This window comes from Notolabrus celidotus, chromosome 17 (assembly GCF_009762535.1).
Source record: "Notolabrus celidotus isolate fNotCel1 chromosome 17, fNotCel1.pri, whole genome shotgun sequence".
Classification (NCBI taxonomy): domain Eukaryota; kingdom Metazoa; phylum Chordata; class Actinopteri; order Labriformes; family Labridae; genus Notolabrus; species Notolabrus celidotus.
Window position 1 is genome coordinate 10,002,412 of NC_048288.1, and position 15,036 is coordinate 10,017,447.

Sequence of the window (15,036 nt, forward strand, 5' to 3'; positions counted from 1 at the left end):
ACAGCCATAAACAAATCAGCTGAGATATCTTTAAGAACAAGGTTGTTTTAAGACTTAAAAAGTCACTGACAATGAGCACTGAGGCCATGGTGAACATTATGTTGTAACTTTGATTTAACACTAGATGGTGCTCTTTCACATGAACCTGCAAACCAAAGGGGAAGTCTGCATTTGCCCCTTATGATAGATTGCACTGAGTACATGCCATTTATAATGCTTCTGTATTCCTTTAAATCAACGGAAAGTATCTGCCCTGTATTTTATATCACCATAGAGCCTTATGTTCCTGACTGGCTGTGTCCCAGTGCCCTCTTCTGTTCCCGATCCGTCCTTTGTTCAGAGTCCAGCTTAAATGAAGCCTTGTCAGTATCTTCATCTCTTCCTTGCTGTTGAACCTCAAACAATAATCAGCTTAATGAATGAAAAGTTTGTCTGCTTGATAAACTGACTTTTTAGATGTCCTCATGTCACTTTTTAGCACCCTGATGGACTCTAATGTCTTTGTGTGATGTCTACTTTGAGAGAGATCTGTACCCTGCAGGCAACAAAACAGCCTCAGCCACTGTTTTCTTCCTCACTGTGATGTTCTTGTGTCCCTATCTGATCCGTGTAGCTTCTCTTTGACCCATAGATTAGAAGTATAGAACAGTTATGAAAAAAAAAACAGCACAATAGCTACAGAAGCAAACCAGCTTACATAATATTTAAATACATGTAAGGATAGAAGCAAAAAAGGAGTTGGTTTGTGGTGACCTTTGGAAAGTGATACACAGACTGCTCGTCACAAGTCACTTTATAGAGATCAGCAACTCGTAGATGCTCTCACCAGCTCTGCTGTCATGGTCTTGATTGCAGGACAGGATGTTGCTCCACTTGTATCCATATCATATACACTTGGGGTCCAGTAGTTCCTCAGGCTGCTCTCACATCTGTGCCCGCTAGCTTGCAATATTTCGCCACTGCCAAGACCAGCCTGAGACGGACACTATGTTTTTGCCACAGTGTCAACAGGCAGAGATGAAATGTGCAGGACTCCTTTCTGATTTATTTGATATGACGTGTGATCAAGTTCTCCGTAGTGTCACTTTTGCTGTTAAGTATTAATCACAGTTGTTGACGGGGTTTTGGCCAATCAGAATCAAGTATTTTACACAGCTGGGTCACAAGTGTTCATATTACACACTGAATGGGAACAGACTTGCACTTTTAGGGCCAAGCTGATAGAATTTATGATTAACTTTTATAATTCTACTTGAAGGATTTTCAGTTTTCGAGTTCGTCGACCTTTCTCTTGGCTCCTGTCCCCCTCAGTATTACAGGCCTTATTATGGCCTCTTGTCACTTTGGTCATTGGATTGATCTGGCCTTAGCTCTGATGAAGTGGGAAAGCACCGTTCTATATTTATCATCCACCCACCCCTGTCACCCCCTCCACCCCTCAGGTTCATGCTTGCTGTGGGTCTGGCCACAACACATGCGCCCCTAAAGGACGGTTGTAGATAGAAAGTGGGTGGGGGGTGGCGGGTGTTAGCTGGCAGGGCCTGTGGACCTGTCAGTCTATCTTTGTGTCCCAGTAGTCCTGTCCCACAAGCCTCCAGAGCTCTGACCTTCTCAGGGACTCTGGAACAAGCGGACTCTAAACGAAATAGGAAAGTGTTTGAGATAAAGTTTGACTGTACGCACCTGAAACTCTGAGACACAGAGGCTCTTTGAGGAGATAGCCTGAACCAGAAAGGTATGTGGCTTTCATTCAATGAGTTATTGTCTGTCAGAGTTGTTGAATGACTTTGATGAATAACTTCTTTTTTAAATGAATCTGTTCCAGAGTTTGATGGTTTTAAATTTTGAGCTTGAAAAGGTGGAATTGATATTGTAGTGGAAATGGTTTTGTTGCTTTTATTGTTTGTTTTGAGGATGTCTTCACATTTCAGTCTAATTCATTTTTGTATTTTCTACGCCTTTATATGTTGGATGTGCTACTTTTGGTGCAACCAAGAAACACATTACAGTGAGCTCTTTGTTTCACTTTTTTCTTTGCTTTGTTGGATATCTGTCAAAAATGCTCCAATCCCTTGACTAGCAGTGGTTCACTGGTCACCCGTTTGTCCATGGGTGCATTTATCCATGTTCATGAGTGTCAAAGAAAGAAATGGATGAAGTGAGATTTGTATTTTTGTGCTGCTGAGCTCCTCCATGTGTGATTCATTCAGTGCTGAATGACTGGTGGGGGAGACTACAGTTGTTCATTGTGCTGCACCTGCTCTCTCTCAGTCAGTCAGGACACACAGACAGAAATAGAGACTGCCTAACAGGGCAACACTCAAGAACACACACACCAAACATTTTACACAAGTTTTTCCATTGATACAAGCCCAGTCTTAAATTATTACTCAGATCAATGCAGGTTTTAGCACTATGCTCAACACCCAACCATCTAAATGTGTGATATCATTAATAATCTGCCTCCACATAAAGAGTTGACTAACAGGTTCATTAAGTCCCTACTTTTATAACTCCAGCCAGAAGAAAAAGAGGCTGCAATGGTTCTGTAATTGAGGGCGAACACCTCCGATCAAACATCTAACACTTGAAGTGCTGGGTTTTGCCCCCAACAGGCTCAGATGTTTATTTTCTTGTTATCTTAAAACGTTACAGAAACAGAACCAGATCAGACTAAGCTGCACTGGCTGGGTGTGTTACGGCAAATAAGTAGTATCAATTTGTTTCACATTGCTCTCAATATGAAGACACAAAAAAATCGTATTTTTTTAACATGGACAACAAACCACAGATTAGTAGACAATAGAGCAGAGGGGAGGAGTGCAGAGGATTAGACATGATCCCTAGAGGGGCATAAGGATCCTTAGAAAGAGGGAAGATTTGTTATGAAACCAGAACCAGCTGTTTCATTGCTTCTCAAGGTCCACCAGACTCTATTGACAAAAACAGTAATTCGAGCCAGCAAAACTGGGTAGCTGCTGGTTTTCTGCTGCCTCAATGGGTTATTTTGTGTGTTAATATTGTGTTACCGGAATATGTGTTGTATCAAACTAATTATTTAAAACACCAGAAGTGACACGTCAATGATAACAAACTAACTGAACGAGGCTACTAGGTAGACCAGCACCTCCTGTGTGCTGAGAAGTAGAACAACTGTTTTCTCAATGGAGTCTGGTGGCTTCAACCAGAGTGAAGCTACAGCTCCCCGTTCCAAAAAGAAGAAATCTGATCTTGTGAAAAACCTCTTTCTGTGAAGTGACCCTTTGCCGGAAAGTTTTAATAACAGTCCAAGTCTGACAGCAGTAAAGGCACTTTTAATGTACCTACCAACATAACGTGCACTGAAATCTCATCCCAGCCATTTCTGATCTTCTTGCTGATGTGATGTTCTGGAGCAATTCTAAATGTTTTGGTATCTTTCAGTAATTGTCCCTAATAGGGATGTGCAATTAAACTTCGTCACCCATGCCGGTCTTCTCTGGAATTACTAGTTAGCTAAATAAATTAGTAATATTTGTATTATTGAAGCTTCAGAATATCAATCATAAGTTTTTTCTAAGCTGTAGCCACCTGCAACTAGCTGGGGCTGTAGGTCTGACCAGTGGCTACTGCCATACTAATGCTCCAACACTCTACTACCTGGATAAAATCAAGCAAAGGCGACAGATGGCATCTTGTAGCGCGTTGTAGTTTGTCAGTATTTTGATTCATAAAAATGGAGACAAAGTTATATATGACATAACTACTCAACCAGAGCAATGTGTAACCACAAGGTCATTATAAAATCAACCTGCAAGGAGGACCGAAGGCTGGTGGTGAAACATTGTTTATACACATACTCTGATCCCATGTTTGTGCTCAATTTTCTCTTATTTTCTGAGTGTTTTCTTAACTTTAGACTATTCGGTTTTTCAGAACTTAAATTTCTGTGGAAACAACAAGTAAATCAGTCACTTTTGGAGCATCCCTAGTCCCCAAATATGTAACGATATGCGTATAAATACCTGAATTGTCTGAATTGATTATTGCGAGGGAAAAAAACACGCAAGTAGAAGGTAACTGTGTTTGTAATTACTCATGATAACTGATGCATATGCACTTCTGCATCATTAAATCATGGCGCCCTGGGCGATGGGTTTATTTATACCAGCTGCTCTAAATATACATGAGCCCTAGTTCACAGTTACTTAATTGGCTGAGGTCTGATCTGATTCCGGCTGTTAGGGGAGTGGCAGCCGAGTGGTGATATCGTCCCTGTCGTCTGTTTCATGTTGTCTAATGTCACTCCGGCTCTGCCACTGTCACTTTCTCAGCTGTCTGTCATGGTGTCAGACTTCTCTGCTCGGCAGTATCACTGTGATTTAATTGGCTCAGATCCACAGAAACTAATCCCCTCCTGGAGTTGAGAGGAAGTGCGGTGTGTTCAAGTGTCAGAGGACTGATGTATCTATGTTGTGTCTGGGTCCAGGTGATCATTCGGAGGGTATCAGTCAGGACTGTTTTACTACCCTTTTGGGGAGCTGAGCTCAGACCCTGATGGCTCATTCACCTGTCAAGACAGAGAGTTGCTTCTCCTCAGTTTGGCTTGAGCTGCTCTGTCAAAGGACTCTGTGAGAAAGACATACAGCTGTGTGGTCGCAGCCTTCAAAGAACACAGACCACAGGGAGAAATTGTTGAGCCTGCTAATAATGTCTCACTTATAGAAGCACTGTTACAGAACATGCCTCGTGCTGCTGCTGTTCAAAGCCTTAATTTAGCCTGGACGTCCTCTTGTCAACAGAAAGGGTTGACCAAACACAGAAGGGGCGAGTTCAATGGAGCTTAGACTGTTGATGGTTCTGTCACCATAGCTGGACATGCACATTGTCTCACATCAGCTTACAACCTTCTCACTTACTGTTTTTTGTTAAGTAGGAACAGTGTTTTACTTTTGCAAATATTCAACGTGTTGTTTTTTAAACCATTAATATTTGTTGTCATCAGGTAAGCTGGGTTCTGTTGAAGTTAGGTCCTACCATTAAGCAGGATGTGCTGTTAGCAGGTATAACTTCGGGGTTAATTTTGCATTTGTTGTCCATTTCTTACTGGGGTAGATCTGCAGCTTATTCTCAACACCTAACCTGTTCTGACGGAGATTATGTTCGGAGTAAGAGGTTGGTTTTTACGACCAATCAGACTCTTAATAGCAGACCCTGACAGTCCATTGCAAGAGAAGGGGAAAGAGCGAGACTGTCAACACTTTTGCTTTCCCTTTTGATTTTTCCACATTTGATAGATGTTTATTACTTTACTGATATAATCCTACAGCAGAAACTGGTAAAATGTATTGACTCCACTCCTCTCTTTACAATACCACAAGGGCTGCATTTAAGATGATACTCAAACACAGTCAAACAGGCCACAACAATAAACCTGATTAACATCAACAGATGTTCATAGATCTGTTGTGTTGTACAATAATCAGAGCTTCATATAACTAGACTTGATTTCAACATTTACTCTCAGATTTGTTCCCTGTATTTGTCAGCAGCAGCATTTTTGCCTTTAGTCTGGAGTGTAAATTAAAGTGCAATATGTTTTGAATATCATAGTGTGCAGTTTTGCTCATGTTTGAGATTACTCATTTGTTGGGAATTTGGTCCCTTTTATGTGAACGCACTCATACAAACCCTGGATTAATTTATCAGTGATAACCAGCTTTGTGTGACGACTTAGTGTGATCTTATCTGTTAGGGTTTGTGAAGCTAGATGAACAAAAGATTCCCCATGTTGAACTTCCTTAATATCGCAGGCCTCTTGGGACTTTGGTTAGACTCTTTAGTCTCAAGGATTAATGTGCATGTTTTGGTAACTTGCGGCATCTTCATCATCTGTAACTTTAAGGTACCTTTTTCCAGTTGAATGACCATGTGTTAGCATGCACAGGAACCTGAGGCAGACTGCTAGCTAGCATCAAGGTTGATTTTCCTGTGAAAAACAGCAAAGACGATGTGTCATTTGTGGAGTACACCATGCTATCAGGCGTAAAGGCATCAGGTTATGTAATACAGTTAACAGGTTCTTTTGGCTCTGCTACTAAAGGGTCTACTATAGCAAAAATATCCAGCGTACAGAAACAGTATATATCAGAGAGAGCAGCCATGATGGTGAAGGTGCAAATAGCAAACCTTTGATATGGTCAATAACAGAAACTTCAAATGTGAATAAACACTACGTTAGAGTAATTAGATCCTTGTACATTAGCCTGTCTGAAACCCACCTGTAACTCTAGTGTCATTGCCTGAAGCCCCTTGTGGACCAGGTCTGGGATTTATGAAGCACCAGTGTCTTAGAAGCTTAGGTGGGTTCACGTGGTGGATCTTAAGTGCATATTTACTCCGCCATGACAGCTTTTCTTTTATTTTAAACCCACCGCCCCCAGCTTCAAATCTAATTAGGGCTGATTTATGATGAGCCACTAATAGCCCAAAGGACATTCAGTGGGGGGCTCTGCCCGTGGCTTTGACCTCAGACTTGAGCTCTGACGGCAGAGGTCTGACTGGACTTTGAGATTGAATTGTATCTGCTAAAGTGAGCTTGAAATCTGTTTTAGGAGAAGTAACTGGAGGAAATGTACAAAGTGAAAGAAGACAGAACATCCCATGTGATGCTGTGGGTCTATGCTGGCTGTTGTGTGTTGACAGCGTGCCAAGAAATCTTTGTAGATGGACTCTAAGAGAATCATACAGCCTTGGATGGTGGAGAAATGCATTGTTTGGTGAAAAAGATATCCATGCAAAGTTTTTACATTTGTGGAGAATAAGGGCCTATAAACACTCATATCAGCAGGGACATGGCCAAAATCCCTAACAGGATTGGTTATTTGTCATGGCAGAGATGAAACTTGATGTTAAATCAACAGGGCTGTGTTGCTACAGGCTGCTTTTAGCTCTCTTTACATTTAATGTGGAACATTTCCTTTTGTCAGTACTTTAAACTGTATGAATAATTTACACAAATATTTCATAAGACATGTTTTGAATTGGAATTGGTTCATCAATAGTTGTCCTCAATGTCACAATTCTCACTAGATCACTATTTTGTTCAGTTATTTCACAAAACACCTGCACCCAGCATCAAAAACACATTTATTGGCAACGTTTTTGGTCAATTTTTTAAAGTACTTTCAAATGTGACTTTGGAGAAACATCTTCTGTTGAGTACAGAATTAAGCTTAGACTATAGTCCAAAGTTCCTGCAATTCAGATTTTTTTTTAATGTGAACAGTTGTTTCCATGCATCATGGCCTTATTGTTGCATGAAGTTAACATTCAGATTAATCAAGTATGATTAAATGCTATATTTTATTTATTATATTTGGGGCTTTTTTATTTCTTATTGAGAGATAGGATAGTGGATAGTGGAGTCGTGCACATGGCGAGAGAGTGGGGTTCACATGTGGCAAACGACCAAGGGCAGTAGAGCAACAAGGGCTGCCGCTTCCAGGATTGTAACCTGCATATGAGGCATTGGATGGAGGTAAAATGATGATGGGTAAATTATTTTCAGATATGAGTCTATGGTTGGCCCTGAGTTGGTTAAAAACTCAATACTGTGTAGGGAGAGCTAGGTACAGCTAGTTGGTCTTATGAATACATTACCTGACAGGTCTGCCTTTCTAGCAGTGGTGGCTTTTCAGGGAAGCGGTTGGGTGAAAGGTCACTTTCATGAGTGTGCCAGATGTTCCGAACTGACCAAGCACCTATCTTTGTTGCTACATTTGTTTCACTTCCCCAGTGGCTATAACTCTTTAATGACTCTGGGAAAAATGAGACACAAGCTTTCCACCTCTTTTCATTCACCCATCTTAACGCTGCCTTCCCTCAGGTTGACAGTTCATGAGAAGGTGTATGCAGCGTCCAGGGATGGAAACAAATTCCCTGGCCAGCAGGAATCAATGAAGAATTCTGCTGTAGAAGTTTTCTCTCCTGACCAGATGTGCAGTGTGTATCACACTGGAGCACACACATGTGTGTTTATGTAACAGCTGGAGACTCTGTACTTGTGTGCGCTGACTCTGGTATATATCTTTCCCCAGGGCTGCATTTGAATCAGAAAGTGTAGACGTGTGTTTAAGAATTCAAGGTGCATCTCATGCCTCAAGAGTAACATCATCATTTGAGAGCCTATGGGGATGAATTAACATATAAGTTAAAAATTAACCTGGATTATAGGAAAGTATGCAGTTCACTCACTGTCAGCATGTAGTTTCTTTAGTCGTTATAAAAGCAGGACATGCAGTTTTTGTGAGAGCAGATTCACCACAGTCTTTGTCTTGGTCTACTGGAGGTGTAGCTCATTCCCAGGTCCATATCTAAGCTCTGTGATAGGCCTCGAGGTACACATAGCTCAACCTCTTGAAGTCACTGAGTCCCCTACTTAAGACCTCCTATCTCTGTGTTATTTTGGGAAAGCTGCGCTGAGAGGTGTGTGTTTGTGTGTGTACTGTATAATGGTTAGAAAAGGTCAACATTGTCTCGGTGTATCTATTTGTGGTGGGACTGTAAAGTTTCAAAGACCTGAGGTGGTCGTGAAAGGAAGTTGATAACGAGGTTCGAGGCTCTTACCTCTTGAAGCTTGAAGTTTCTCATATCTGACCCCAGAGTCCCGGCAGAGGTCAGGGTGCCTCTGACGGTACATAAGCACAATGATATTTAAGGTAGTGAGCTTACTCTGTTGACACCTTGTATTTATAGTAAGGAAGATTGACAAGTGGGTAGTTCTGATAAAGTTCTATTTTTGGTTCTACTTTGAATCCGGGTGGATACTGCATCCTGGGACACAGAGGCTGCTTTTGAAACCGTCTACTATACTAGTAGTACCACTGATTAGCTCCAAATCCAGTATGCAGTATGTGAACAAAAGCAAAATCTGCAGTATGCCAAAACTAACTGGATGTCGTATTCTGGAAAATTCTCAGTATGCAGCGGACCAGTCTCCCTCACGTACTGTTTCCCACAATGCACAGCGTTAACGTTCTGCTTCTTCTTTTTTCCATACATGACGGCTGGGACTCATTTTAAAGGTGCATTACCGCCACCTACTGCGTTTAGTGTGGACCTGACGTTTAACAGTCCGTTACATTTACAGTGAAGTAATGCAAAATAAATGCTGACATATCTTATAACTTCCAGTAATTACAGAGGTGATACACATACTACTATTCATTTAGTATGTAGTATGTTCTGTATACTACATTCTTAGGTATTGTGTAGCAGGCGGTTTCGAAAACAGCCATAGAGCTTGCACCTGGCATTTCCTTTAGCTCCGCCTCCCAATAGTAGCACTCGTACTTTATACTAATAGTAAATAACTCAACGTTCATCATTCATCATTCATCATTCAGGTGATTGATATTTCTGGAGTATATTTTCATTTTTTAGGTGTATAATGGTGAACATACAGGTGCTGATGTACATGGCTTGTTTTAATGCAATTGTCCAACTTTGAATTTATACTACAATCATCTTTCTTCTGTCATATAATTCTGCTGTTTGTCCGCTTTGTGTTCACACTACAGCTCAGACCCAAGTTATTGTGTAGTGATGTTGCAGTTGTTGGATTTCGATGACAGTGTTCACATCAGTCCAAACTGGCTCTTGCACTGGAGCTCAAACCTTCAGAGGTTCAACTTTGATACATCTGATGAGCCATATAAAAGAGCTGGACTTAAAGGGTTAAAATTCTAGTTCAAAGCAAGAACTCTATATTCAAAACTTCAAAGTTGTCATGACATGCAAGAACTTTTTGTTTCTTCACACACTGTTTTAATTCTCTGAAGGTCAAAGGGCACATAAAGAATCTACTTGCATCATACTGAAAACCCATCATGCCTTGTAAAAGACATCAAACAACAATGCAAATGGAGTTTTAGCCTCAGTTTTCCTCCCTCTAACTCCCTTTATGTGTGCATATGAATATCTTTACCTTTCATTCTCTACCCCCCACCCATCTGAATTTATGACCATGCTGCAGAGGCTCCAACTCTGTTATGTGTCTGCAGAGACGACATGGCCATGCACACTGGATCCCTTCGTTGCTTTCTTTCCAGACTTGACGGATATCTTTCCTATGGGAGGCCATAAATTTGGACTTTATTTCTACGATGGCTGTGAAAGAGTCTAAAGCAGGAGAAAAGCCCTGCTAATACTTATCTCTTTCCCTCTTCTTGATGTTCTCTCTCTCTCTTCTAAAAGATTTTCGGACCATGAAGATGATGCAGTCACTATCTCTCCTCTCCTAGCAGACCCCTTAGGATGCCTCTCAAACTAGAGGTCATTCTGAGTGCAAACATGACTGTCTGGAAGTGTTTATCTAATTATGACCCACTGACTGACTGCACATGTGAGCTTGTCCAGACTGAAAAAGTGTCCACTCAGAGTGTGTAGCTGACTGAACATCTGGGGGGATGATTAGTGGAGAGGTGTGGCTCTGTTATGAAGACATTAAACACATCTTTCCCTGCTCTTGGTTCTGTTAATTTAAGGATTTTGATACCGACTTTGTTATGATGATAATTTCCATAACATGTCAGTTCATGTGACGTCTTGCATACAGCCCAAATAAACACACACATCTGTCTAAACTACAAAAAAAACTATTACCTCTTAATAACTGACATAACTGATATAATTATTTTGTCATCCTATAAACTCATTTATCAATTTCAAACATCCAATTCAGTTAATTCTGGGTTCACTAACCCCTGAAACTGCTTAAGCTAATGCACACAAACAAAAATGGTCTCACAGTCAGTTCATGCAGAGAACAGAAAAAGAAAACAAGCTTTACCTTTTTTCCTAATCACCTCTGGTTTTTATATTAGCTTGAACTACTTTTAGTGTACAGGTTCAGCTAACTTCCACATGGCTTTAAGTCATTCCATTTGAGTTTATTCGGCATTGAATTCAACTGTCAGCTGACTAGAGATGTTCCAAAGCAACTCATTTCCTGGTCTTTTTTAACAGATATTTGAAGTCTGACAAGCTGATTGATCTACAGGTCAGAATTAACTCTGGAAAAAAATATCTAATTGTAGTGTTATTTAAATGCCACTGAACATTGGGTCACAAAATCTGCGGGAAACAATGTCAAATTGCTTGTGTTGGAGTTACCACAGGCTACTCTTAATGGCTTGTTCAAAAAGTCACTTGGCAGCTAAGATCCTCACAAGATTTGCTCAAATAGTGACATCACCATTTGGTGAATCATTGCTCTAACTTTCTTGGTCAGATTTAGGATCCAAAACATACAGCCATATTTCAAAATCTGTCATTTTAAATATAGAAACATCAGTTCACTCAATGACAATGACTTTGGAATCCTCCTCCACTGTTGCCATGCTGCAGAGTGCTTCAGAGTGCCTTAAGGCTGAAATGAAGCATTTCAGACAGAGGCTGTAATGATGTTGATTTTCAAAGACAACAGCCTGAGATAAGTACAAAATTGTTGAGGTCTAATAGCTCATGTAAAGCTACAAACAAAGCCATCATAAGGACAATATAAAAGCTGAAAAGAAGCATGATTCTCTTTTAAATGTTGTATGTTTTGGCTTTATAATGTGACTACCGAAGTTTTTAAACATCAACAGAAACTATACTCAACTTTCATCCATAAATGTTTGTACTGTAATGGTGTTTGAAACAGATATGTATATATACATGTCAGTGTACGTAGTTTCCTGTTAGCTCTCCTTAAGTGGCTTAAGTTCCCTGGGACCGATTCATTTCACACCTTTGTCAAGTTTTGCAGCGTGGCAGCAGGTCATTCTCATTGACCTTTGATCCAGTTTCTGGTCTCTGTAATGTCATCCCTCTAAGCATTTAAGGCTTCTTTATGGTCAATGTGTAAGCATTTACAGAGGCAGACTTAAATCAGTTCACCTGGGGTGGATGGTCTCCTTAAGGGGAGGTTTGTGTTTGTCTAATAAGATGAATGAGACGATTGTAAATAGTTCTGAATTTAAGTTTGAGAAGTGTCCTTTACAGCCAGAGTCTTCTGAATGAGATGTAAACTTACACCATTGAAGTTTTTAATTGCATAATAAATACCAGTACTAACTCTCTGAGTAAACACTCAGCAGGTTTTCTTCACTTTGTTTGTAATGTGGCTTCCTGTTTGACTCTTTGGCTGTGATGTGTAATCCTTCTTTATGTAGCACCACACATGCTCTCATTCCTCATGCATGCTGCAGAAAACTTACTGCAGCATGCAAGAACTTACTCAGTCAGTATGTGAGCATGTCTGAATGCTAAATAAATACCATCTAAGTCCCTTCTTTGCTTTTTACATGCTTCTCTGTTCACATGCTAATCTTCTCTGTGAGGCCCATAACTGTCTGCATAATGCCACGATTCACCACAAAGATTAGAGAACAAGAGCAGCGTTGCGTCATTGTAGGGACCTGTTAGGTCTTGCCCATCCGTGGCAGTAAAGACTCATCATTGCTAATAACAGGGTAGAAACTGGCGGGTGGTTTTGTAGATCTGATGTCATCCCTGTAGAAGATGAGTCGAAGAAACAAACATTACACACGAGTCAGACAGCCAGGTGGTGGATGATGGTAGGTGGTGATGCAGAGGTGATGACATCTTGGAAAGTGAGACATGTTTTGGTTTGCATCTAAATAAAATCATCAGTGATTGTATTTGATGCCATAAAAGGTGCGTCGGTGTGTGTTGGGCATTGGACAGCTCCATACAGGGTTTAAAAGGTTGCTCAGAATAAATGTCAAATGTCGTAGAAGGGATGATTCTGCTTGAGCTTGAAAGACAACATAGCAGCTGCTTGGAGGCATCCTTAAAAGAACTCATTTAATTAGGTAAGTGGCAAATAGTTAATGTAGCAAATGTCTCTTCCAACTAACTGATGTAACCAAGAAGGAAATTCAACATCAGAACGCTGTAACAATGAAATATTTACCCTGCTCAAACTACGCTGTCACACCTTTAAGTCACACCACAACTCCACAGCAGTCTACACTTCAGAGACTTGTGCAGACTGAATCTCTAAAGATCAAGGGAATAGTTTGAGCTTTTAATGCCGTGGTAGAGCAGCAACTCCTGTGGTTTACAATGAAAAAATGCTACATTTCTCACTGGAGTCTGGGGGCTTTAAAGAGGGTGATGTCATGGCTGTTTGGGGTTTAAAAAAAGTCATCCTCTCTTAACCAGAAGTTTATACTGATGTTCGGATACGTTCTGTTATATTTTCAGTCTGTTTACTTCCAGGAGAGCGATGTAACTGCAGTTGTAGTTTCAGAACAATCCATGACACACAGAGTAACAACTGATCCTTAAACAAGTAACAAGTGACAGTGTCTCAGTCACACCCATTTATGCCCCAGGATTACATCAGAGACAATGTAGCCTGTTACAAGTCTATCGGCTATAGCAGTTTCAGAGCTTTTTCTACATTTAGACCATAAATGTGTAAAAACAGGTAGTATTTCATCAATATCCCAATTTAAGGAAGCTTAATCCAACGTTAAGAGTTTCCACCATTTTTCTTGCGCTGGCCTATTTTCTATACAAAATCAACACAGTACAGCCTTTTCAGCTCTCATTGTCCAATGCACAAAATAGCTCTCGGCATCAGCTCTTTCTCTTTTGCTGAGCTCCGGGTTGAAAATAGTTCAACTTTTGGAACACCACCATGCTCTTCAGTGTCCCTTCTCCATCACCATCCAATCGGAATAAAAAAAGGGGGGACTTTTGATATTAACTTTGTCAACAACACTGCCTGAGGCCCAGTTTAGAGTTGCTGCTAAGCTTTGACACCATTTCTATGTAAAGTTATATGGAGTATAATCAAATAGGAAGCATACAGGATATTTTAAACAGTCTTAACGGTCACTGCTAAGGGACATGGATATTGGATGTGGACGTAGAAGTGCCAAGGGACAACTTTGGTAATCTAGTAACAGAAACCTTTGGTGAGAAAGGCTCTGATATTGAGATCGAGGACGCGCCTAGTGCAGGAAATGGCGTTAATGGACACAGGCTCTTAAAGAGTTAATGATGACAGCAAAGGGAAAGTCAGCCAAAAATAAAACCCTAAAGGCAGAAGGGGAGTCGTTTGAAAATAAGGACGATTGAAAGGCTGTTTGAATTTTAACAATATGTGAAGGTTAACCTTCAAATAAGAAGATCAAAGCTGAAGAAGCTCTTTGATTTGTTTATTTTTACCTCTGATATCTATCTGCTGTCAGACTAGAAGGAGTTTGATGAATTACAGTTGTCTCCCTGAAGGCTGGTACTTAAAATAACAGTTTAAAGAGTTGCGTGCAGGTAGCGCTCTTCCCATCCAGCCGCCCCTGGTGTGAATTGGGTGTGTGTGTGTGTGTGTGTGTGTGTGTGAGTGTGTGAGTGTGTGAGTGTGTGAGTGTGTGAGTGTGTGAGTGTGTGAGTGTGTGTGAGATAAGCCTGGTCTGTTTTTGAGATGCTCAAGCAACCTGGCTTACATTTAGAATAAGTTTAGGGGAAGTGTAGTGAGAGCTGTGTATTACTACATCACAGTCAGAGAACATCAGTCTTGAACTTCTTCTGGTTGCTGTTCTAACGTCACCAAATTAAGAAATTTGTGACTGCTTCCAACCGCTCTGTGTTGCGGTCTGGGTGTCTGGCAGTGACTGCTTTTGCTCTGCAGAAAGATAAGACACAGCTAACTGTTTTCCTAAAAGCAGCTTTGGGCTTTGTTCCAGCCTTCCAGCTTCTCCTATCAGTGTAATGATAAGCACATTGTCTTAAGATTAATGCAAAGTTTTAGTGAGTGTGCATTTTTTTCCAGCTCTTGGCATTGATCTGCAGCACAATCACACAAGGAAATAGTTTTATACACTCCATGACTCACAGGGACCATCGCTGTTTGTTTGCTTTGGATGCAAACTCTTTTGATGAGTGTGTGAGAAGGAGAATTACAGAGCTGTGTGTAAATCAACTGACTTTTCTCACCCTGGCGACTCTTTCCAGCTGTTTTAGGAAGCGAAGTGTTAAACA

At 40.7% G+C, this 15,036-nt stretch overlaps 1 protein-coding gene across 1 annotated transcript in view; it reads left to right on the top strand.

The window, feature by feature from the left end:
- svila (supervillin a) overlaps window positions 1–15,036 on the top strand; it is a 92,455-nt gene that overhangs the window by 17,299 nt on the left and 60,120 nt on the right. The window lies entirely within an intron of this gene.